We start from the raw sequence: 24865 nt of genomic DNA on the forward strand, positions 1-24865 counted from the left end.
AGTAAATCAATTTCTCTTTGTTACACTACTAAAATTTTGGGCTTTGTGTTTTATAGTCGCTAGTGTTTTCTTAACAAATACATCAGGTTAAAAAGTTTGGACTTGATTCCCATCAGGAATGGGAAGTTAGTCACTGATGATTTTTTTTTTTTTTTTTTTTTAGCAAGGGGAATAATACTGTGAAGAATGTGGAGTGACAGTTATAGGGATCAAAAATACTTCTGAGTGAGGTTGAGAGATCTCAGCCTGTTGGAGTTTTCAGAATATAGGCTAACTCCTGACTGGGGCTGGGGTAAGATTGACATGGTCTTTGGAAGGCTCTCTAGAGGCTGTGGAAGGAGCTGCTGCAAAATGAATCCTATTTCCTGAAGTTTAAAGTCTCTTTTCTCTTTTGTACAAGTCCTAACTCTGGTATTCCTTCATCTAGTCCAGTGCCTGATACATAATAAACATTGAGTGAAAGCTGGTCCTAGACTCTTAGAATGCTTTGAGGAGCTACCACTATTTGAGTGCTACTATGTGAGAAGGCTCTTTCACCTATCAAATCATCACAATAACCACACACGGTGCTATCATATTTCACAGATGAAGAAATTGAAATTCTAAGAGTAACTTACCCAAGATCTCTCAGAGCAATCCTATTCTGAAACCCCTGTCTTTTCCAGTGTAAGATATTTTCTCCGAAAATCATAATGGCTAGTATTTACTGAGTGACTGCCATGTGCCCTGCTGGGTGCTTTACAAAAACACAGAAACTGCTAATGTATCAGTTATTGTAGGCTGTTATTAGTGTTTCCAAGTCGCAGACTTTGTGGGAAGTAATGTCATAGTCTGCTGGGTGCCCTAGTAAAATACCATAGGCTGAGTGGCACAAACAACAGGAATTTATTTCTCACATTTCTGGAGGCTGGGAAGTCCAACATCAAGGTGCTGACTGATTCAGTTCCTTGATGAGGACTCTCTTCCTGGCTTTGTAGCCAGCTGACTTCTCTCTGTGTCCTCTCACATGGAGGAGAGTGAGAAAAAACAACATCTGTGGTCTCTTCTTATAGGACACTAATTCTATCATGAGAGCCTTACCCTCATGACCTCATCTAACCCTAATTACCTCCCAAAGGCCCCATTTCCAAATTCCATCACATTGATTTGATGGTTTAGCGCTTCAACATAAGAAATTTGGGTGGACAAAGACTTTCATTCCGAAGAAGAGGAAAAGCATTAACATAATTTTAGGGCAAAGTCTGATTCTTTTGGACTTCACTTTAGGGCCCCATCCCATTTTCTTTTGTCCTCTTAGTTCTTTGGTTCTAATTTCCTTGGGCTGGGTGGAAGGGTGGTTTAGAGTTCTCAATAACACTCAGGTCCTGCAGCTCTTGCTTTATGCCATAGACCCACAAACTTACTCTAATCTCAAAGTGTTCAGATTACCTTAGTCCTTCTTTTATCACTGCAAAGCAAGATGCAGCTCTGAGAACTCACCCACCCATTTATTCATATTCGTTCATTCATTCGTTCATTCGTTCATGTTTATTGATTCAAAAGATTTTAAATAAGCATTATGTGTCAGCTGCTGAAATAATAGCCAATGATACTTGTAGTTTTCTGGTTTCAAAGGCCTTTTACATTCTTGGACTCAATCCTCACAACCAACACTGTGAAGTGTGTCATATTATTATTATGTAATTTTTATCAGTGTAAAAACCAAGGCTAAGAAATATTAAATAACTTGACTAGAGTCACACAGCAAGTATGGATTCAAATCAAGAATTTCTGACTCCTGGGGCAGCCGGATGGCTCAGTTGGTTAGAGTGTGAGCTCTTAACAATGAGGTTGCCGGTTCAATTCCCGCATGGGTTGGTGGGCTGTGCCCCCTACAACTACTAATATTGAAAATGACGACTGGACTTGGAGCTGAACTGCACCCTCCACAAATAGATTGAAGGACAATGACTTGACTTGAAGCTGATGGGCCCTGGAAAAACACACTGTTCCACAATATATTCCCCAATTAAAAAAAAAATTTAAAAAAAAAAGAATTTCTGATTCCCATGTGCTCCCCTCTGCCCTCTGTCCATTACAGTACAAATTCTACAGTGCCTCAAGCCTGGTTTCTTGCAATTTTGGCCTCGTTACCTTGATTCGTGTATTAGTTAGGATAGGTATAACAGCTGCCATAGACAACCCCCAGATCTGTGTCTTAACAAGGTAAAGATTTATGTATTACATAGTCCAATGTGGATATTTGTGGTCAGGTAAATCAGGATCCCAGATCTCTTCATGCTGTGTATTTGCTGCCTTAAATATGTGGCTTCAGGTTGCCCAGATATCATCCCGCCAGCAGAGAGGAAGAGCAAGCATGTGGAGAAGGCACAACCACTCTTAACTTCCTCAGCCTGGAAGTAACTCATCACTTCTGCTTATCCTCCATTGGTGATAACAAGTTATATGACTTCATCTCACTGCTAAGGGGCTGGAGATCATGTTTAGCTGTGTGCCCGTGCCACTTTCTATCAACATGGCATTGAGTCAATGTTGTAGCGTTAATAGAGCTATCCTGGGAGAAAAGATAGGAGAGAATGATTCTAATCTGCCCACATATTCATACCTCTATTTGTTTCTCATTCATTCCACTGGAATTCATACAGCACCAACTTTGTGAACCATTTATAGTCAAAGATCTCCTGGCTGAAGAACAGATTAGAGCCCAGACAACTAAAATGTTGGCAGGTCATCAGGCCACAGGCTGATTGATGATGCAAGCAGTCTTTTTCCCTCAAAGAGAGTGTTATTCCTATAGTTTATATTGTATCGAAAAGTGTGAAAAATTTTACACTATCACAAAGTTGTGTTGTAGTCACAATTTTAGTAGTTGATTTCATGTACTTGCCAGTTCTATGACCTTTCTAGCAGTTTTTTTTAAATAAAATACTTTTATTTATTTTTAGAACATATAAATTTGAGAATAGGCACCAGATGGCCAAGGTTAGGGGACTCTGATAAAGCAGGTCATGTGAGGATTGATCCCTGACATTCATCTGGCCTGGAATTGTCCCAGGCTGTCTGAGTTGGAGCAGTGATTCAAACAGATTGCTGGGCCCCACCCTCAGTTTCTGATTCATGGCTTCAGAATCCCATTTCTAACGATTTCCCAGGTAATGCTTATGCTTCTGGTCCAGAGAACCACTGAATTAGAGTACACATTAGGCAGGGGTAAAATTCCTTAAGAGAAATGTACTACATTTTAAGATACTGTGAAGAACGTGGAGGCAGCATAAACCCTTACCATAACTGTTAGATATGGAATGTACACTTTACCCAAATCCATGGCCTTTGGGTAAATCACCAAGGATACTTTGCATTAAGTTCAAAGTATAATACTAACAGGGCCTGGCTCTGTACCTGGTTACTAGGTATGTGTACAGGGGAAACTAATAAACATCACCTTACCGAAACAGGTTTCGACATGTGGCTTTAAACCTCTCTTGAAAAGAAGTGAATCTATTTACCACTATATATAATTTTCTTATTTGAAATTATGACAGGCAGGCTTACAACAAAGTTAAAATTAAAAACTCTTTATCCAAATCACCATTGCAAACAGGATTCTTATTCACTAATGATGTCTTGTCCACTTTCTTCAACAAACCTGGTGTCCTATGATGAAGTACCCAGTGTGAGGCACATTTTATACCAACACTGATTGGTTGCTAAGGCCACTCTGGACAAGCTCATGTTTCCCCTCTTCCTTTCTGCTAAAAGGAGGATAATTTCTGCTAAAAGGAGGGTAACTCGTGGGTCAAGGGCAAGATGCTACAGAAATAGAGGCTATAGGTCCAGCCTAATAATAAAGATCTGAAGTGAACAATAAGTTCTCTTTCTATTCCATCTGTCAGCATCAAAAAGTACTTGAGTTCAAATGATAAAGCTTGAAGTTTTACACCTGAAGGAATATCATCAGCATCTAAGAACAGGTAGAATATCCTTCCTTGCAAAAGTCCCAGGGAAAGGCCAAGAGGAATTGGCATTTACTTGCCAGGTCTAAACATCTTCTGTCCCTGGCTTCAGCTAAGCCTAGTAAGAGAAACTTTCATTCTGAACACAATTGTCATTTATAGTAAGTGCCAATCAGAAGTAAGGATGGCTCCTCCACAGAATTCCAAACTTTGGGACTTCTAGAAATGATTTGTTATTTCTCTTCCAGTACTGTATCATTGACTCCTGCATAAAATTCTGGAACGGTGGTCTTTGTGGCTTTCCTCTGTAACTCTCTGGTCAATAAATCAGCGTCACTATCTGCTTCCTCATCCTCTTCATCCAAGGTTCCCCGAGTCGGGGTCAAGTCGGAAGGGTCCTGCACAGGAGATAAGTTGTCTGTAGCAGTACCTGAGACCAAAGCTATAGAGCCCACATCTTTCGGCAGGCGTTCCAGTTGTTCTTTCTGCTGCTGGCTCTGTGCACTGTCCAGTGATTTCTTCAAATGTTCATATTTAGGATGATGCTTCCTTTCACATTCTTCTGCAGCACTGATGACTTGCGCAAAGACGTTGTCTAAGCCTGTACCCAGAACAGCAGACACACCCACAATCCTTAATGAACTGTAAAACTCATCCAACACCAGGCTCATTGAACGAGTCAGATGACTGACATATGTAGTCTCTTGATTCAAAGCATCTTGGAAAGCCTCAAAATCTCACATCCATTCCACTGCAAAGCTGTGATCAATGATGTCAGTTTTATTCATGACCACAATGAAAGGCAGCTTGGTTTTGTACAAGATGCTCCAGGCATGGAGCATACTGGACATGAAGGTCACTGGGTTGGAACTTCTCAATGTGTGCATTACATAAATGACAATCGCTGGAAATGAGGATGCCAGGGCCTCAGTGATGATTGTCCCAGAGGCTGACCAGGTGAATACTTCAATCTGTCCAGGTATGTCAATCAAGACATATTTAGACATGTTCTGGGTCTTCTCAATACATTTCATCACCTGATCAAATCTGGTAGCAAAGAGATTGAGTGAGGTCACTATGCAACCATTGGGCCCAAGTCTGTTGTAAAGAAGGGACTCAGCTCTCGCTCCCCGCACAACAGCGCAGGTGTCATGCAGGGACTCTAGTCCTTCTCCCCGCACAAGAACACAGGATATGGCGAGGCCAAAAAGGAACACTAACGGAGCCATGGATAGGGGGTTCATACCACTATATTCTCGCTGGCGACTGGGTTGGAGACACAGGAAGCAGGAGCCGCACAGTCCGCAATCTGCCGTCAGCTTCTCTGCCAACCAACCAACATAGCCATGGCAGTTATATCAGTGGCTAATGGCTAACCGGTAACAGCTGATGGCCAACTAGTCACAGCTGGTGTTCCTTTTTGGCTGAGCCAGCACCTTTCCACGTCAGGCTGAGAGCCTAGAAACTGCTCTCTGGGACTGTGTCCCCATAGCAGGATATGGTGAGGCCAAAAAGGAACACCAACGGAGCCATGGATATGGGGTTCATACCACAATTTCTCGCTGGCGGCTGGGTTGGAGATACAGGAAGCAGGAGCCACACGATATGCAATCCACTGTCCACTTCCCTGCCAACCAACCAACCCACTTGCCAGCATAGCCACAGCAGTTATATTAGTGGCTAATGGCTATCCGGTAACAGCTGATGGCCAACCAGCCACAGCGGATGGCCATCTGATTACAGCTGATGGCCATCTAATAACCGAGCCAGCACCTTTCCACGTGAGGCCGAGAGCCTGGAAACTGCTCTTGGGACTCTGTCCCCACATCTGTATTGTTTCATGTCTTCTTTATACTTCACAGTGTCACGAATATCAATATTGGCAGGAAAGGGAACTTTTTTTGCACAATTGGGTATAGGTTGCTTATGTAAGATGGAGAACCTTGATGATGCAGGTGTCCCATGAGCCTTTGTAGAAAGGTGGTTTCCCCAGATCCGGCCATTGCCAACACCAACAGACACACTGAGGGCTGAGGACAACTCACCCCCCGCCCGCGCCCCACCCCAGCCCCAAGCCTGCAGCTCAGCTGCAGCTGTAGACTCTGCTATCTTTCTCCTTGTTCCGCCCACTCTCCCCTTTATAACAGTTTCAAAATACTTCTCTCTGGGAAACTGTGTGGGTGGGCATGTCCCGTATGGTTCCGGGGCTTCCCCAGTGCCATGGGAATGGTGAGGGTTAACCCTGGAGCCTAGGAAATCAATAAGAAGACAGCTCAGTCATCTTGCTGAGACCTGACTCATCTACTACAGAGAATGGAGTGAAAGTGGATAGACTCAAGAGCTATTAGGAGGTGGCATGGGCAGGGTGTGGGGGGGTGAAGGAGAGGGAAACCTGACATTTTGATTTTTTAAATCATTTTGATGCCTGTTGTTGTGTGACGGTAAAAAAGTTAAACTTTTAGCTTTAAAAAAAATTGTCAGTTAAGTCACTTAATGAGTGCAACTGCCTATCTTGTCCCAAACCCTAACCTAGGGAGAAAGAAGAGTCATGGCTGATCCCAGATTCCTGGGTTCGTGGATGGTGGTCTGTCCTTGAGATGGGAAACTTGGCAGAGGAGCAGGTTTGGGGGTGAGCTGGGAAGGGGGAAAGTTGTTCTACTTTTGGACATAGAGAGTTTGAAGCTCTTCTCAGTCTCCAGAAAGCCATTCCTTGTACTGTGGAGCTCAGTCTTCTTGGCCATTTTCTCTGTAGCTCCAAACTTGCTCTTAAAGGAGAAGATGAAAGGTGGTTCAGAAATACAGGTGCTGGGAGATACAGAGAAGCCAATCATATGTAAAATAGATTGTGTGTGTGTGTGTGTGTGTGTGTGTGTGTGTGTGAATGCCATTAGGAGCAGGGTTGGAATCGCAAAGACAATAGATGTTCATCTGCATTGTGTATAACATTTGTATTTGGTTGGTGCAAAAGTAATTGCGGTTTTTGCAATTATTTTTAACCTTTTAAACCGCAATTACTTTTGCACCAACCTAATACTTAGGTAACACACATAAAAATACATGGAGAAACCCCCCCCCCCCCCTAAGTCTCAGCTCCTCTCCTAAGTGAGGAATCATCTTCCTCCTCTTTTCTGGTTGCACCCCCAAAGCTCTAGTTCCTGCTGTGTAAGGTTGGGCTGTTCATACTTGAAAAGAAATAACAGGTTGGTCTCCCTTATGTCAGTTCAGGGCGACTTCCCTTTGTGCTGGGGCCAGAGTTGTGGGGGAGGGAGAGGCTGTTGAGAGGCCAGGACTGGGGCAGAGATTGGCTTAGTTTGATCTCAGGGGGTGTCCTTGTCTGTATCTATCTGGATCCCTCTTTCTGTCTCTTTCTACTCACAGATTGTGTGGCATTTTGGAGGGTGGAGTGCCTGGGCACCCAGCCCACTACTTCCCGCCCCAATCTGGCCCTGGGCACAAGCCACATGGTGCTGGCTATCAGCCTGGCCTCCTGCCCATCCATTATAGCCTCAGCTGCCAGGCTGGCACAGGTATCAAGAGGAACTTCTACGAGGTCTTGCCCTCCCCCAATTCTGTTCCTGGGCCGAAGTGGAGGACAGTCAGATGGAGAGAGCACACTCAGCGTGGGCAACTAATGCTAATATACACTTCTTGATGATGGAAGGGGTGTCTGTGCTTTGGGGAGCAGTGCTGAGGTGCAAGGCTATTAGTCCACACAGGAGGACCTTCTTAGTGTGTGTGTGGGGGCTGAGGGCAGTGTTGGGACGACACAGCAGCGGTTGCTATAGTGTGAAGGAGGTCCGTACTAGGTCCTAGGAGACGTTTCCTCCTCTCCCTCCGTGTCTGTGCAAAGCATGTGGACTTGTGCATGTTTTCTACTTGTGGGTATATCCCTAGGTTTCGGTGTGCACAGGGCTCGAATACTGTGGGGAGGGGCCGAGGTGAGGTGAACCTGGAGTGAATACTGCATGTCAGGACTTGTGACTCTATCCTGTGTGGGAATGACATCTATAAGACTACTGTTAGGGTACAAGCATGGCTGAGGCATGGGACAATTCAGTCCCTCGGTATGGACCAACTGTATCTGCTTTATGGGGCACATGAGTACCATATGCTTGGACCCCAGTTGTGGAAGACATGTGCGCTGATTCCTGACAGCAGTGGCCTGGTCTGTGTGTCCACTGCATCTATGCCTGGGCAGTGAGGGATGGTCGTGGTGAGTGGTATGGCCATGGGATTGCTGGTCATGACTTGTCTTTACATCCATGTGAATTGTATGCTCAAATATGTGAATCCCCTGGAGAGATTTCGGGTGATGAGGGGGCGGGAAGCCTGAAAAAGATGGAGAATTTATGACCTGCTTTTGTCGGGAGACAGTCGTAATGAAGAAAATTCAATTTTCTGCAGCTCGGAGAGTCAATATGTTAAATCTCGGAGAAGCTGTGGATTGACAGCAGAATGGCAAAGTCAATGGGACGTGTGTGGGGGGATGCCGTCTATCTGTGTCTGCAGTGAGGCTGCCTCCTCTCTGTACCCTTGAACTGCAGCTGGGGGACAGGATAGAACCAGATACCTGAGTTCCTGGAACTGCCCCTCTTGCCCTTCCTAGTCCACCTTAGTGGCCATCTTCTCTTGCCTCCTTCTTATAGGGAGAAAGGCTGCTCTTTCCCAGGCCCAATCCTACCCTACCACCGCCTCAGGAAGTCCTTCATATAGTCTCACCAGCACTCCCTCTTGCTGCAGTTACTGATTTCAGAGTGGTTGTTTATAGCCTAAAGTGATTAGTAGGAAAATTCTCTTTTCTTTCTAACCTTTCATTCCCACTCTCCCCTCAGCTACTCCATGGCTGGCCTCCTGTTTCCCAGCAAATTTCAACTTTCCCCCAACCAGTCTTTACTTCCTTCCATTCTCCTGTTCTGTGAGGAAGAAGCGTGTGTGTGTGTGTGTGTGGGGGGGGGGGGGATTTCCTCTGTGAGCCACAGTGTCACCAGGAGCTGTGATTAGTCGAGCTGCTGGCTGTGTAATCGGTGTGTGCCCGAGTCCCAGGGGTCTAGTGTGTTAACAGTGGGTCCCTGTAGTGAGTAACGAGATCAAGCCCATGGCTAGTTGCACATGCTAATTAATTAGTGCTCCTCTGGTGTTGAGGAATGAGAAGGAGCTGGGGGAGATGGTGGTGGGGGTGTCTCAAAGGCTCAGATCCTAGCTCTTCAGAACCCAGAGGTTACCTAAAGTTCTGCCAGAATGGGGGCATTCAGGCTGGTGTGCAGGGTTAGGGGTCAGAGATCTGGGAGCCCTGGCTGAAGAGAGGGTGTGTGGCGGGGGGTACAGTGGCCTGGGCTCTTGGTGTTGGGTGTCCTGGACCGGGCTGGGCTGGGTGGAGGTGGATGGAGGGGAGGACCCTCCCCTCGGCTGAGGGAGGTCTGCAGGCTCAAGGTCTGTCTTACAGCAGCATCCTTCTCTAGATGGCCCAGAGAGGAAGGGAGTGGTATGGGGAGGAGGAATTTCAGACCCTTCCAGCCTCGTTCCTGCCCCCTCTACTCTCCCTCACTTCACTAGGTCAGCTTCTCACTTAGCTATTTCACACTTACTACACACTCACGATGTGCACAGAGCTCCAAAGTGCTTTCTGACTATTCTCATCTTAATAACCACTGCATTCCCTTTGCCACCCAGGCAGATACCGAGACCCCTCAGCTCCTGGGTTGATTTTGGAACCCAGAAGTCTCTTCTGGGATCTGGATCCCAGATATTTGGGAGAAATACCATGGAAAACCCGAAGAGATTGGAGGAAGGGAGAAGGTTGAGAGAGAGCCCCACAATCTCCCAGCACAGTATATGATCACTTATAGCAACAAGAAAGACTAAAGTGAGAGGAGAGGAAGAAATTCCAACTAGCCGACTGCTCTCATTTTCTGAAGCAGAAATTCTATACCAGATACAGGAAGAGATCAGGATGAAAAGAGACCCAAAGGAGAGGCTCTCCCCTTGAGTGTTGGGATTCAGCAAGTTGTGGCAGGGGCGCAGGAGAGACAAAATAAAGAAAATGGGCAGAAAAGAAGGTGGGACTGCGGCGGAGAATCTTTCGCTTCCGTGTGGAGGTGCGAGTCCCATTCCTGCACACGGTAATTGCTAAATTACCCGCCATCTGCTCGGCTCTCAGACATAAATTATCTGCGAGGAGAAAAGACGCAGAGGCTGCGCACTTTCCTTTCTCTCCCACAAACCCACGCTAGGAGCTAAAGGGGAGTCTTCCCACCAGCCGGTGTGGAGGCAGAGGTAGTGGGACAAACATGGGGAACAGTCACCATTTGCCTCTGTCCTCTCCTAAGGAGTGTCTTTGGGGTGACCAACAAACTCGGCCCTCCTGAGGTCTCAGTGCTGCCAAGGGTCCCCTAGGACCTGGGGCCTGGGTGAGGTGAGAGTTTGGCGAGTGAAGCTTCCCTCAGGTGTTGCTGAATTGCCTTGCAAGCTTTCCCCTGGTCACCCTCCTCCTCACAACCTTCCCTCCCACCCACCATTTTGCTTGTGGGGAGAGACTCCAGCTCTCCAAATGGAAGAGAGGGAGGAGGGCAGGCAGAGGGCATGAGGAGAGAGAAAGGGGTGAGCCTTCTTCCTCTTATTCTTCTCTGAACCCTGCCCTTCCTCCTAGGTCCTGAAGAGTGGGAGAAGGGTGAAATCAGATGTAGGAGGAATGACTTGAAATGGGGCAAAATAGTAGGATGCAGCAGGTTGGAGAGATAGAGGTAATGGGAAAGTGGAGCCCATTGGGAGGTGGGCTTGTCTGGGGATGTGGGCAAGAGAAGAAAGTGGTCAGGCTGCAGAGGGGAGCAGAGTGGGAGGTGGGAAGGATGAGGGGGTCAGAGTGATGGACTGGGGCAGGGTGGGGAGGTGGGGAGATGGAGCAGGAGGAGTGGTAGATGGGAGAGGGTGGGAAGGTGGAAGAAACTGGATGAAGCAATGCCAGATGGAAACTCAGAGATGGTAAGCATGGTGAGTTGTCTGGAGGGAGAGCTTGAGGAGGACCAGAGTGGGAGGGGGGATGATGGACAGTAGTTCAGAAGTAGGTCAGGCCCTGGAAGGCTGCCTCAGAGAAAGCAAGGGTGTTTGTGGGTCCTTGAAGGGTCCCAGGAAGGTGAGGGCAAGACCCCCAGAGCCACTTCGTACTCTGAGGCTGAGGCCTGACTCTGGAAGAGAGCTGAGGAGGCCACCTAAGTAACAGGGGTCCGAGGGGGGTTGCAATCTCCGCTCCCTCCTGCCCCTCCTCCCCCCAGCTCCAGGCACCTGCAGGGTGCGCCTGTCAGGGTGGGAGCAGCCTAGGCCGCTTCCCAGCTCTGAGCGCAGAAGCTTGTGGGGTTTCTTCCGCGCGATTGTTTAGTATTCATGGGGCGACGCAATCTCTCCCACATCTGCTTAGCACAGCAAGTCCTGTCATATAACTGTCTCCCGCACTGTCTGTCCATAAAGAATGTCTCGGAATTGGTGTAATTCAGAGAAATTAATGACGACTTTCCGCGGGACGGCTCCCTGGGGGATGATTAACACTTCATCGTCCATCTGATGCGCGGGGCCCAGCGCTCCATCGCGAACATTTGGGCCGTGGCCAGCCGCATTAAAGGTTATTACGGAAAACGCGACCTGCAAACGGGCGGGCGAGAGGCATGACGGACCAGGAGGGGCGGGGGCGTCGGAGGGGGCGGGAGTCGGATGGAGAGGGCCAAGTAGGAGATCAAGTTTCCCGAGGTGTGCGCGCCTGGGGGTCTGAGGCTGAAGAAGGCTGGGTTTCGGTTTCAGCGACTGCGGGGCTGGGAGGGTGTGGGGGAGACGCTCACCACAGGGGCTGGGGAAGGGAAGGGGGATCACTTTCCTGGGGTGGACACGTTGTTGATGGAGGTGCTCCCTGTCTTTTAATCCTCACAGGATTATTGGGTAGATTTTATTAACCCTACCGTACAGGTGATGAAATTGAGGCTCAGAGAGGTTAGGTAAGGTGCCCACGTTTACACAGCTTATAAAGAAGCCAAGGCAGGATGTGAACTCAGGTCCTTGACTCCTGAGCTCTTGCTCTTTCCACGGCATCACTGGGCAGAGGGTCTTAGACTTTTGTGTGTCTGCATCAGCTTCAGGCACAGAAGGGAGGTGCAGGTGAGGGGTGTCGGCATATAGGTTCTCAAACATTAATTATCTTTGCAGGTTCCACTTCCATGGTGTGGGCCAGAGTCCTAGAGACTGGTGGCAGGAAGGCGAATGTAGCAAGGGAGTTCTAATTTGGGCCAAGAAACTGGAAAGAGATTTCCTGTGGGTTTCCCTGTTTCCCTCTGGACATTCTAGAATCTAGAGAACTGGGCTCTTGATACTTAGTCAGAAGAAAGGAATAGTGACGCATGTGTGTATGTACACAAGTGTGTTTGATGAGCGTATGAGTTTGTGTAAGTCTGTGTGTGTATGCCTGTCTGTAAATGTATGTGTTTATGAGTATGTCTTTGTGTTGCATGTGTGTGAGAATATTTGTGATATATGAGTGAGTGCATATGTGTGTATATCTGCATGTGTGCAGGTGAATGTGTGCATATGTGTACAGGTGCACATGTGTGGTGTTCCAGGGGAGCCCGAAGACTCATAGCTGAAGATGTCTTTGATTTGGTACCCAAATCTCTAGCAGGTTCCAGGCTGTGGTGTGTGGTGGGGCTGAGCTGGGAGGCCAAAAGAGGAAGGCTATATCTGCTCGGGGTGTGGAGGGATTGCACAGCCTGAGTAGTGGGGGCCTCTGGCCTTCCAGGCACAGGGGTATGGTGTCAGGGTCCCAGGTCTGAGGCTGGGGGGAGACGAGGTTCTAAATCTTCATGCAGGACTTGCATTGGGAGTGCTCATAGGCCCTGCTCTGACTTGGGATGATGATGAAGAGGTGGGGCCAGGGAGGGAGGGTGCCCAAAAAGTGGAGCGTCGAGTCTACTTTTTTCTCCTCTACTTCACCCCCAGGTTTTGGGAATAATCTTCTAACCAGGCTGAGATCCCTTACTCTAGGCTCAACCCATTCTGCCTTAGGGTGGTTGAGTCCCCAGAACTCTGGGGGAGACCATAACCACAGTGAAAACTTCTCTCCCTAGTCAGGATTACCCAGACAGGTCCAAACCAAGGTCCTTGTCTCTTGGAGGCCTCTGGTACGACCATGTATGCATTCTTATTGAACTTCACACAAGCTGAGGCTTTCAGACCCTTTGTGCTGGGAAGTTCTTCCAGAGTCCAGCCTCGAATTCTCTTGTTGTACCTTGCACTCAGAAGCTCAGGTTGAGTTTGTGAAATTGGAACCTAGCACCCAGCCCCCCGCCCCATATGAAAATAGTTTCTTCTGGATAGTGGCCTGGTCTGGAATATAGGGACACTGAAAGAATGTGGGGCTAAAGCCCAGTGGATCACAGATGAGCCAGACCATTCTTGGGTCGGAAGCAATGATGAACAGGACAATTTCAAAGAAGGGAGTTCAGAGGCCATCAGTTTCAATCCTCTTACTGCACAGACAGGAACCAGAGGCCTCAGAAGGGGAAAGTCTTGCTCAGTGTCCTTTGCTATGTTGTAGCTGCCCACACCCCCAACTGGAAAACCCATGCCCCCGACTCCTGGTCCAAGAGTCTTTCTTGTGCCACATTTGGAGGACCCTAGACTCTGTGCCTATTCTCTTGGCTTTATGGGGGTGGGGAGAGAGGGAAGAATACTTCAGCTAGACTGGGGTTCTTCCACCTTCCTCTTGCTTATGCTTATAGTGACTCCAGTTAGGCTTCAAGGCCTTTCACCCACCGACACCTGTTTCTTCTTCCCATTCTCCCTCCACAGGACTCTTGATGCAGCCTCTTAGGTCCACCTGGGCAGCCATCTCATTATTCAGTCCTCCCTCCCCTCTCCTAGACTCAGTCTGTCCCCAATCTGAACCACCTTTTCTCCTCCTCTCCCTGTAGGCTAGCCTCTCAGCACTTTGTAATATCCCCCATACTCTCCTCCTCTGGGAAGTCTTCCTTGATTAATCCTGGTCCTGGACTCTAAACTTCTCCTTTCTAAACCACTGCCATGGTACCTGCAGGCTTCTCCTTGTTCTTTTCTCTTTCCTCCCTATGTGACTTGTCCCTGTTCACCCCTCCCCACTCCCACGCCCGCATGGACTCCCACCTCTCTGTCGGCAGGCCTGTGTTTCCTCCTTCCTCCCCCTCTCCATGTGCCAAGTAGGTCAGGACTGCGGTAGAGAACTCATTGAACCCTTCCCTGTTTTCTGTGTTCTGGGAATGGCAGAGATAATGGAGTCCAATTGGGTGCCATCCTGAGGAGGGAGGCGGCAGTGTGGGCCTTTCTCTGTCTGTAGCCTGGTGTTTATTCTGGGATAGGCCTCACTCCCAGCTCCTGATCCTCCTCCTAGTTGCCTCTGGTCCATTTAACAGGCCCCTCTAGTCTGCTGCCCTGAAGCCCCTGGGAGTGGCATGCAGCCCCACTATGATTTCTCAACTTGGTCTTCATACTGCACCTGACTACCTGTTTCTATTGGGTCCCTTCAGACTCGTTGTCTCTCTCAGGCTTCTCTTCCACCTTCCCTTTTCTTTCCCCATCCCAATCCTCACCCAGCCCACTTATCCCCAAAGCCTACGTACTTTCAGAAAGCTCTTCATTTCCTGAGACCCTTGGGGTTGATTCTTGCCTGGGGAGGAGGGGGTGGGATGAGTGGAGATCTGGGTGGAGGTGAGGGTCCTGGCTCTGGTGAGGCACCCGGTCTAGCTCTGGACCAATCGATGCATTGGCCGCCACCTTGTGGCAGATACTGAGAACTGCAGGGTTGGGGTCCGAGAGCTGAGAGCCGGACCTCTTGGAAAGGGAGAGGGGGATTGCCTGCATGGGTGTGCTCTATGAGGGTAGTGGGCCTCAGAATTCCTAATTGACAGTGGAGGTTTTCTCAGGGAGCTTTGAATTCCTAATTGACAGGGGAGTAGAAATTTGGAAAGAAAGTCAAGTAGCGATGACATTTCTAGAGGGAGAGAGAAAATTGAAACTCCATCCTAAAGTCTAACCTACTATTCAACTTATCTCCCCAAAAGAGCCCTAAAACAGAAATAGCCTGAAACTAAAGCAGGAGGAGTTGAGGTCTGACTTGCAGAAGAACTTCCCAATAGGTCCCAAAGAATTTGATGCCACTGCTTCTGACAGTTGCACAGCTTTTTTAAAGCCCTGCCCCCATACCCAATGACTTGCTCCACTTCCAGGTTCCCTGATCTCATCAGGCTCAGCTCACTGGGCCTATTCAGAAAAGCTCAGGTTCCTTAGCCTTCCCTGCCCCAGACTGTTGTTCCTATGACCAAGATGCTAATCTGGGAAGTCCCTTTTGTGGTCTAACTCCAGCTCTTCCTGTAGCACTGGAAATGAGAAGGACCACCATACAGCTAGCAGAGCTGCAGAAGAGAAGGTGACCAGAGGAAGGAACCTGTGAGGAAATTTCTGAGGGAGGGCAGTTCTGCCTGAGTTTCTCCTCTCATCCTCATCTCCGCTGCCCCATTGGATCCTTGGAGATGAAGGCAATGGAATAGAGTGATCCACTTCACTGGGGAATTCTCTTTGCTTGGGATTCAGGATTCATAGGTGTTGGGGGCAAGGTGAATCCCTGAGTTCCAATCATGGCCCTTGTTATGCTCTTCTGTACAGTGGGTTTGTGGGGAGGGAATATAGGGGCTATTTGTCTCCATCAGCCTGAGTTCTTCTGGTCTCACCTTTGAAGCTTTTTCCTTTCCCTGCACCTAAGTCCTCAGAAGCCCTCCCAATGATATCTCCTGTTCTACCCCACCCACCTCCCCTGTGCAGACGACTTCCTTGGAGAGCTGAGAGTCATTGAACCCCACCATTTTCCCTCTGCTTCCCCTGGTACTGCCCGAAGATCTTGGCCAAGAGCCCTGGCTCGCAGGCTCAGGGTGGGAGCTGTGCCCTGGCACCCTTCCTCTGAGGTGCCATTCCTCCCCTGCCTCATTTGCTGCCACTGACCTTACTGAGTTAAATTAAAAGGCAATGTTCTGTGTGCAGCTCCAGCCCCATGGAGCTTGACTCTGGGAAGACGAAGACAATTACCAGCTCCTCCGTCTCCCTCTCGTCTGGCTGCCTTATAATTTTTTCCCCGCTGCCTGGTATGCAACATTTATGTTTTTAATAACACCAGAATGGTTTTGACCTTGGGAATTCATAGCAGAATGGGCACCGTGAGAGGCCCCAATGTGATTGGCGTTTGTCTCAGTCTTTCACAGGGGGGAGGCTGTACCTGGTGCCTCCCCAATACTGGGAAAGGTGTGGGGGGTGCTGCACCCAGAAGCTTGAGGGAGAAAATCTCAAAAGCCAGAGTAAACAAGGAGGCAGATGGGGAGAGGGAAAGAAACGGGAAGGGTTTTGACTTTTCGGATTTCCCCAAGAGGATGAAAGGTGGAATAAGATGTTTGAGAGGCTGAGATGTTTTTCTCCTCCTGTTGTGTAAGGAAGGAGTCCTGGATGGGGAAATGTCATGGAGTACGTGTGTGGGGACTATTCAGAAGGGGTGGTGTGTGGGACACATGTATATGTATGCATACAAGCCCATCAGCCCACAAGTTTGCACATGTGCCCCTCTTCTCCCCCCCCCCCCCCCGTTGGCTCCCTCCCTCCTCAGTAACTCTCACCTCTGTCAGCTCTTTAGCTCCAAGGAAAGTGAAAGAAGTGAGGGCTAGACAGAAGACTGGGGTCATACTCAAAAGTAGAATTTCCCAGCTGAGGGCAAACGGAACAAAACAGAACCCTCTTCCAGCTTGCAGTTAGGTTTTCTTCCTCCTTCTTCCTACCTTTCCTTCTCTCTCTTTTCTTGCTCACCTTCCTAGGTGGGTGACTCAGCTTTTGAGCTTAAAGGAAGGCCAATGGTGGCAAGGAGGACCTGGAGGAGGAATAGGTGGGTCAGCAGAGGGATGGAGAGAGACAAGGAGCAGTGAAGGGCCTGGGAGAGAGGGTCCCTGGGAACAGGGGATCCCTGGGCGGCCCCTCTCCTCCATCTGTACAGGACTGTGGTAGGAGGAACAGAGGTTAGAACTGGGAAAGTGCTTTTCTGTCTGCAGCTTTGAGGAGCCTCTGGAAATACAGTGAAAAACGCAAATTATAAATGAAGAGAAGTTCTTCTAGCAGTTTAGGAAGTAGGAAGAGAGGGGCAGGGGCTGTAGGACTCTGAGGGACACATGAGTCTATGTGCCTAAAGATGAGGGGGTCATGTCTGTGCTCTGTGGTTTACAGTCCTATATGTACCAATAGTATATGTAAACATGGGGAAGGGTGTAGCTTTGACATTGATTTTTTTAAACCAAGGGTGTGAGTTGACTTTCCATTGGGGCCTATAAAGTATGCTTTTCTTTCAGAAGCATCAGGCAGCATAATGAGAAGAACTTTATACTGAGAATGGAGAAAACTTGGGTTCTAGTTCTGGCTCCAGGGATCAGCTGGGACGCTATGAAATGTCACCTCTTTCTTTGAGCTTGGGTGTTATTTGCTGTATAACCATGAAGGAAAAGCCGCAGGGTCCTTCTGTGGCAGCAGCCCCAGTACTGGGGGGCCAGAAATGGAAGGGGGGTTGTGGCGGGTGATGGTATTTAAGGAGCCTGAGAAGGGATGCCGGTGGAGAGAGCTGCAACAGGGATTTCTTGAATTCGGAAATTCATGGGTTCTTGCTGGAGCAAGACTCCTCCAGGCTGGGCAGCACAGCCTCATCTCACACAGCACTCAAGGCCAAGGTCTGGCTCTGCAGGGAGCACCGTTCTCTGCTGCCCTCCTGTGGCAGCCGAATCCGTCTTAGGTCGCTGCTGAGAAGGTTCCGCTCAAGTCCGCAGAGCTGCGTCCCTCGCCCTCTGGTGGAAATTTGGTATGTTACAAGAAGTGATCTTTGGTTGTCCAACTGCATCTTTCCCCAACCATTTCCCTAGTTTCTGGAGGCACACCACCTCCTTAAGGCTGAGAAGGTCTTCCTGAGATTTAATCCTCTCTACCATTGCCTGAAATTTTAAGTTCTGCTTTTGGGGATGTGCGGTGGGGACAAGGGGCTGAGACCAAGACATTGAGCAGAGAGGGCAATTTCTCTTCTTCCTCCTTGGGTTCCATCTACAATCCCCGCTTCCTAGGGTCGCCGGAAGTTTTCAAAGAAAGACGACAGGGTGCAGTGACACTCCTGGAGAAAATGGGTCTGAATCAGACCTGGCATTACATGTGTTCTGCGAATTTGCACCTGAGCTCAGTCCGTCAGCGTCAGCAGGGAGATGGATTGGCAGGAGCCAGGAGGCAAGAGACAGGGATGATGGAGGGAGATGGCATATATGACAGATGCTGACAGGGCTGTTATTTGCTAGCTCTGGAATCCCCTCCCACCCACCAGGCGGCCCTTGGCCCTCCCTTTCTAGTACTCAATGCTTGTAAGTGACTGACTGTCTTTGGGGAGAAACCCAGTGGGCCAAACTGCATTGGGGTGGGCAAGGGAGGGAGAGAAAGAGGGAGGGATACCAGGTAGATGATGGAGGAGGACTGGTTGGAATGACTGGGATTTGGAGCTGGGGTGCAAGGATCACTGGGGTGCTTGAAAGGCTTGGCAGCGGAAACTGTGGGGGGGGCAGATATGCATTGCTGGGGGTGGGTGAGTGGGGGGAATAGGGAGGCATATTTAAAGGAATTGAGTCCCGCTGCTTTAGGCACTAATTATTGGAGAACTGATGAAATACAAGCCAATAATTTTATCCAGCGCTTCCTATGTACAAGGAAGGGTTATAGGTACTATGGAGGGATAAAAGAGGGGCTCCATATTTCCTGCTCCCCCTTCTGTATTTTAAGACCTGCTGCATCTCCTCCCTGGACTTGTTGCTCCACATGTGCCTATCCGAGAGGTGCAAGATGCTGCTTGGCAATTCTCTATCAGGGATGCTGGGACAAAGCTCCCAGGCACATTTCTGTTCTTCACATGCCCCCGCCTCCCCCCCCCCCCAGCAAAGTACCCACAGTCGGCCTCCCATCTCTCCTCATTCCTTTTTTCTTAGAATGCACAGGACATGTGGATCTTTGGGTGAGGGGGGGGCCTCGAATGCGCTCCCAGAATTTCCAGTGTGGCTCCCAGTGGCTGAACTGGGGCGGGGGAGGGATAAGACACAGGATCCTGAGACTGGTAGCAGGCAGGGAGGGGACCAGCGTTTGGAGTCGTGGAGAATGTTCGGTGAGGAGGATGCTGCAGTCGGAGCTCGCGCTGCATCCTAATCAGCGCTGCGGAGGCTGCGCCGCGCGGCAGTCAATCTTCCACACAAAGGGCCACCCGCCCCGTCCCACTCCAAGCCCTCCGCGTCACCCCCCTTCCCATAACTGCGGGCCAGTGCAAAGAGGCAGAGAAGACAGCGGAGACAGACACACAGACAGACAGACAGACAGACAGATAGAAAGGCAGTAAATTCAAGCCAAGATCGACAGAGTGGGACCAAAAAGGCAGAGTCAGGCACAGCACCCTGGAGATGAAAAGAGACAGAGACACAGAGTAAACAGAGACACTCGCAGAGTGTAAAGGGAGAGACAGAGGAGAGACAGACCCAGAAGTAGGAGAGAGGAAAGAGAGGAGCATTGTGAGAGCAGAGAGAGATTAAAGACAGTCACAAAGACAGAGACACCCGTAGGCCAGAGATAGCAGAGACGGACACCGACTCAGATATGAGTTGAACCTAGGCTCAGGGAGAAACCGAAAGCCATGGACCCAGAGCCAAAGACAGAGCAACCTGAGGCCAGGGCTGAGAAGATGCTGAGAAGTGTGCACAGAGACAGTGGGAGAGAGGGATAGGGATAGAGAAGGGAAGGGAGGAAATGGGAGCCAGAGGAGGGGAGGGCAGGAGACAGTGAGAAGGGCCAGGCAGAGGTTGTAGAGGGTGGGATGGAGGCTCTGGGTCAAGGTCTATGCTGGCCTCTCAGGACCTGGGACTCAGGTGGGAGGAGAGGCTCATAAGAGTGTGTGTGTGGGGGGGGGGGCAGGGAGGGAAGGAGAGAGAGGGAGTGAGGGAGAGGGAGGAGGGAGGGAGGGACAGAGGGAGGAGGGAGGGAGAGGGAGGGAGAGAGAGAGAGAGAGAGAGAGAGAGGGAGAGAGAGAGAAACAGCAATTCTGAGCTCTGTTCAAAATGCTAGTGCTGGTGCTGAACTACACTTCCACACACCCGCCCTCTGCAGTGATTGCTCTGAGCAATGGAGGTGGAGGGTGGGGGAGAGAACAGAACAAAGATGGAAATTAGAGAAAGACCGAGATAGGAAAAGAAATGGCAGAGCCCCAACAGAAATCAGAGGGAGAGAAATTGATATTGAAAAAGGGAGGAGAGAAATCAACAAGAAGACAGAGAAAGACAGGTGGAGAAAGAAATATGATGGAGGTGTGTGTGGATGAAAGACAGGGAGAGGGAGGGAGCCTCTCTCTGCAGGAGGGAGAGAGGGACAGGGAGGGAGAGCCGGATATTGAGACTAAGGGGGAAAAGGTGTGTGTGTGTGTGTGTGTGTGTGTGTGTGTGTGTGTGTGTAGCAGGCAGGGTACCTATCTCCCCAAAGAGGTTGCTCATATGAAGCAACCCTGTGGTACACTGGGGAGGCAGTCAATGAGTGGAATTTTAGGGTGATGTTGCATTTTTTGTTTGTTTTTTTAAGTACAAAGAACCTATTCTAACGCAAACCATCTCTTTCAAAGTAGCACTTTCAGGTGCTGCTGCAGTTGCCAGGGTCATTCTTGGCATCTTTCTTTGGGAATTTCCTTTAGAGCCTGCAGTAAAGCTCTGAGCATCCTCACCAGAGGCAAATTTTTATCCTTTAGGGTAGATCTAATTTTTGAAAACAGCCAAGTTTTCTCCTGGAGAATAAGGTGAGGACCCAGCTGGGAAGCAGTATTTCCAGTTAAGAACAAGGTAATGTTAGAGGACACAGTGGAGTGAGTGCCCTCCTCCAAAGTGGCTCTGAGAGGTCATCTTGAAGGCGAGGTCATACTCTCAGGATGTGACAGAAGGAGGTCTTCCTATTGACTGCTTGAGGCTGTTTCATTTTTCTGTCTATTTGTTAAAACCAAGCAGTAGTGCTCCCAGGAGCATTCACAGCCTGGCGCTGGAGGGGTGAAGTCTGGCATTTGACAGAAATACTGGGTCAAATGGTCCTGTCCTTGGGGAGTTTACAGTCCTCCTCCCTGCCAACTTAATATACACAGTAACCTGGTGACACTCACCACAGCAGCACAGATCAACAAGTGCAAATGACTAGGGCCAATTCAGAATCAGAGAAGGTTAGTTCATCTGGGAAGGCTGCCTGGAGGAGGGGAGTTATGAGTTGGGTGTGGATGGAGAAACCCAACAGGGCATAGAATAGAGGAGAAGAGGGAGAGTACCTCCCCTTATAGTTCTGAGGCAGGATGACCAAGCCATAATCAAGGCAGAGGATAGCTTTGGTAAAAAGAGTTGGATTGGAACCATCATGAAGCAGAATAGAGAGGGGCAAAATTTGAAGGCCAGGCTGGGTGATCTGAGTGAATTTGCTATTGGGGCCCACTGGAGGATACACTGACACGTATCAGGCAGCGATGTGTGCATGCAAGCACAATTGTCTGGAGAAGTGTGTACCCAAGTTTGCGTATCTTCTGTGTGTGGGGTGGGGGGTGGGGAGGGGCATGTACATCCACGTGGCTTTGTGTCCCAGGCTCTTGTCCTTCCATCTGTGTGTGTGATTGTCATGTCACTATAAGCGCGTTTGTTCACTTGTGTGTTTCTATGTGGTCACGTGTGAATGTTATCTCAATTGCTTTTTGTCTGTTTTATTTGCTACATGCAGTGGAGGGCAGCGTGTGTGTGCATATGTGTGTTGTGTATGTGTGTGCGTGCCCAGGTCTGTAGGAGGAGTGGGGCCGGTGGGAAGCCCTGGCTGCCCAGGCAGCACCGTCTGTCTCTCTCCCTCCACTGGCTTCATGTGCCCTCGCTGAGGTCGTGGCAAGGAGGCAAACAGCAAAACAGAAAATTGCTATGCCTAGAGAGACCAGAAACATTGTAAGCTACGTGCAGGCTACCCTTGGGCGGCGGAGGTGGGGGTGGAGAAACCGGCAAGAACAACCAGAAGGACCCACCAACAGACAGACACAGACAGAGCCCTGCACACAGGCTGCTCCGCAGACACGCTACCCGGAGCAGGTGCACGTACACTTTCAGATACACACGGGCCTACCAGGCACAGAAGGACACACACACTCGCTCATGACCTCCCTCCTCCACCCCTTTTCTGAGTTCTGCAGCCCTGCCTTCTATCACTCCCAAACGCCTGCCAGGGTTTGGGGCGATGGGGCTGGGGGCGCTCATTCGGACCTTGCCACCAATCACCGGATGTCTAATTGCTCCTCGGGTGGTGGAACGTGTGTGTGTGTGGGGGTGTCCCTTCATTCCTTCCTTCATAGTCCCGCCACCTCCCACCCCGCTTCCCGCCCGCGGCAGCTTCCGAAATCGCCCGGCGGCTGAGAATTCATTAGCGGGGGGCGGATGTAAACGCAGCGCGGTGGAACGTTTTAATTAGGCCTGAACAATAAACAAGCTAAACGAGGCGCGCAGGGCTCCCTGGCGGGCCCTCAGCCTCCTCCGCGCGGCGCGGACTCATTACGGCGGCAGCCAATTTCATGCCAGCGCCGGGCGCGGGCTGAGCCGGGGAGGGCGGGGGCGGGGGCGGGCTCCGGGCTGCGGGGCGCCGTGCGGGGGGCGTCCGGCCGAGGGCACCGCCGTCGGGGGCGCGCGGCTGGGCCGGTGCCCGCCCGCCGGAGTCTCCGTTCCTCCGTTTTCCACTATCCATCTGCCTTTCTCAGTGTCCTTGAGATGAAGGTCTCCCCACACACCAGACGGCCGGAGTGAGCGTCTGGTTTTCTTTTTCGGGTCTCTCTCTTCCTCCTTCGCCCTCCCCCCTCCCCCTCTCACTGCGACGAACTCCAGCTCCCCTTCTCCGCGCGCTGCCTGTAACCCTCGCTTCCTCTTTTTGCCGCAGTCTCCATATGTCTCGCACAGGGTCTCTCCTCCCGCCCTCCCGCTTTTCACACTTTCGCCTGGACTTCAGCTTTCCTCTCTGTGCTGCCGCCATCGCTGTCTCCTTAGCGTCGTAGACTCCTCCGCGTGGTTGCCCTTCAGCTCAGTCTACCTGCTTGGGCCTCCCCCACCATATTCTCCTTCGGCTCTCCCGAGCTCGGCCCGCAGCCGCCGCAGCCTCCCAGGCTCCATCCGGCTTCCTGTTTCTGTCGGGGTTCTTTCTCTGACTGGCTCTTCTACGCCTGGGTTTCAGGTGTGGTCCCTGGGCTTTACCCCCGCCCCTTACCAATTGGGGCCCTTCTGGCCCGAGCCAGAGTTTGAGTTTGCCTTCTTTTGTGCAGCTGCAGGCATTGCTTGCTGGCTCCCAGTCTCTGCCAGGACTTCCGGGGTAGTGGATGACAGTGGTTAAGCAGTGGGTCTTGGGCTGAGTTTGAATCCCAGACCTGTTCTTCACCATGTAGCCTCTTAACTTGGGCTTAGTCACCTGTAAAATGTGGGAAATAATTTTAGGTGCTTCAGGGGACTTGTGAGAATTACGCTGTGATTGCCCATGTAACATAGGTACTTGGCACATGGTATGTTCTCCATACATTTTAGCTCATATTATTATTGTTCACCCGTTCTCAGTCTGCTCCCCTGTCTCCTTAGCTTGGAATTAAAAAAGAATTTTTTTTGAGGGGAGAAGAACCAAGTTATAGACTTTAAAGGCCCAAACCAATTGAATATCAGGAATTTCATATGGCTCCACCTAACAAATGCGCTAAGCTCTAAGCACGGGAAATGCCTGTGAGTGGACAGAAGGGAGGATGGGGATTGGACTGAACCACAGAACACAGGAAACCATGTGGACTGGTGCCCTGGGCTGAGCACATTCAAACCCAGGGAGTGTGGAGACAGGCCCAGAGTCCCACCTGGGTTAGTCTTGGGCAGCGGGAGAGGCAGTCTAGGGACTGTGTCCACTGGAGGCTGCAGTGAGTCCGGGAGTCCAGCTTCCCTGAAACCCACCCCCAGACAGGAACTGGACTCAGACTGGCATCCTCCTCTTCTCATGTCCATCCGTCTGTCTGTCTGTCTGTCTGACACACACACACACACACACACACACACACACACACACACACGAAGGGGCGCTGGATTCCTAAAGGACAGCAGTAGCGCACCGGAGGATCAATTCCCTCCAGCTGCCTGTCTCCTTGACACTCAACCTTACAGGCAAAGTGTGGGCTCAGAACTCTGTTCCTGCCTGGGTTTCTTTCCCAGTTCCCTCCTCTCTCCTAGAGAGTAGAATCACTGAATTACACATTCTAGCTGGGTAGAGTGAGGGGAGATCCAGAGGGAGGAGCATGAGCCCTGCCCTGCCCTGAGGGAGTTCCTAGACTGATGGTAGGATGAGGCTGCTAGCCAAGACCCAGAGACACAGTGCTGGGCACCTCCTGGGCAAATGCGTGTGAGTTGAGTTGGTTAAGAGCAACTGGACCAAGCCCCATGACTCTGATGATGGGAGACTGGAGATGATCCAAGGAGGGAAGATGGAGGAAGACTTAGAAAGTCCAGAAGGCTTCCTAGAAGACAAGGAGAGTGGTACTCAGCAGGAGCAGTAAAACTGAGAGAGCTCTCAGTAAGTGCATTATCTTGGGGTAGGGAATGTGAACCTTGGAGGCAGACGAGGAAGAGCTGTGTAGGTGTGCATGTGTGTGTGTGTTGGGGCGTGTGTGTTGAGGAGGCAGAGGGATGGAAGAGGCAGGTTTGGGGGTCAGGTTTACTGGAGGGAGTAGGCAGAGAGTTTGGGCTGAGATGTCCTGGAGGGCCATCCCTTCAGGGGTGGGATGTGATGGTGTGGCAGTTGTGGTG

At 50.1% G+C, this 24865-nt stretch overlaps 1 pseudogene; it reads right to left on the reverse strand.

Moving 5' to 3' along the window:
- Positions 1–4125: 4125 nt before the first annotated feature.
- Positions 4126–5956, reverse strand: LOC109443662 (GPN-loop GTPase 1-like; annotated as a pseudogene).
- Between the last annotated feature and the right edge of the window lie 18909 nt (positions 5957–24865).

Source organism: Rhinolophus sinicus, chromosome 1 (genome assembly GCF_057876585.1).
Source record: "Rhinolophus sinicus isolate RSI-liver-muscle chromosome 1, RSI-T2T, whole genome shotgun sequence".
In the NCBI taxonomy this organism is placed as follows: Eukaryota; Metazoa; Chordata; class Mammalia; order Chiroptera; family Rhinolophidae; genus Rhinolophus; species Rhinolophus sinicus.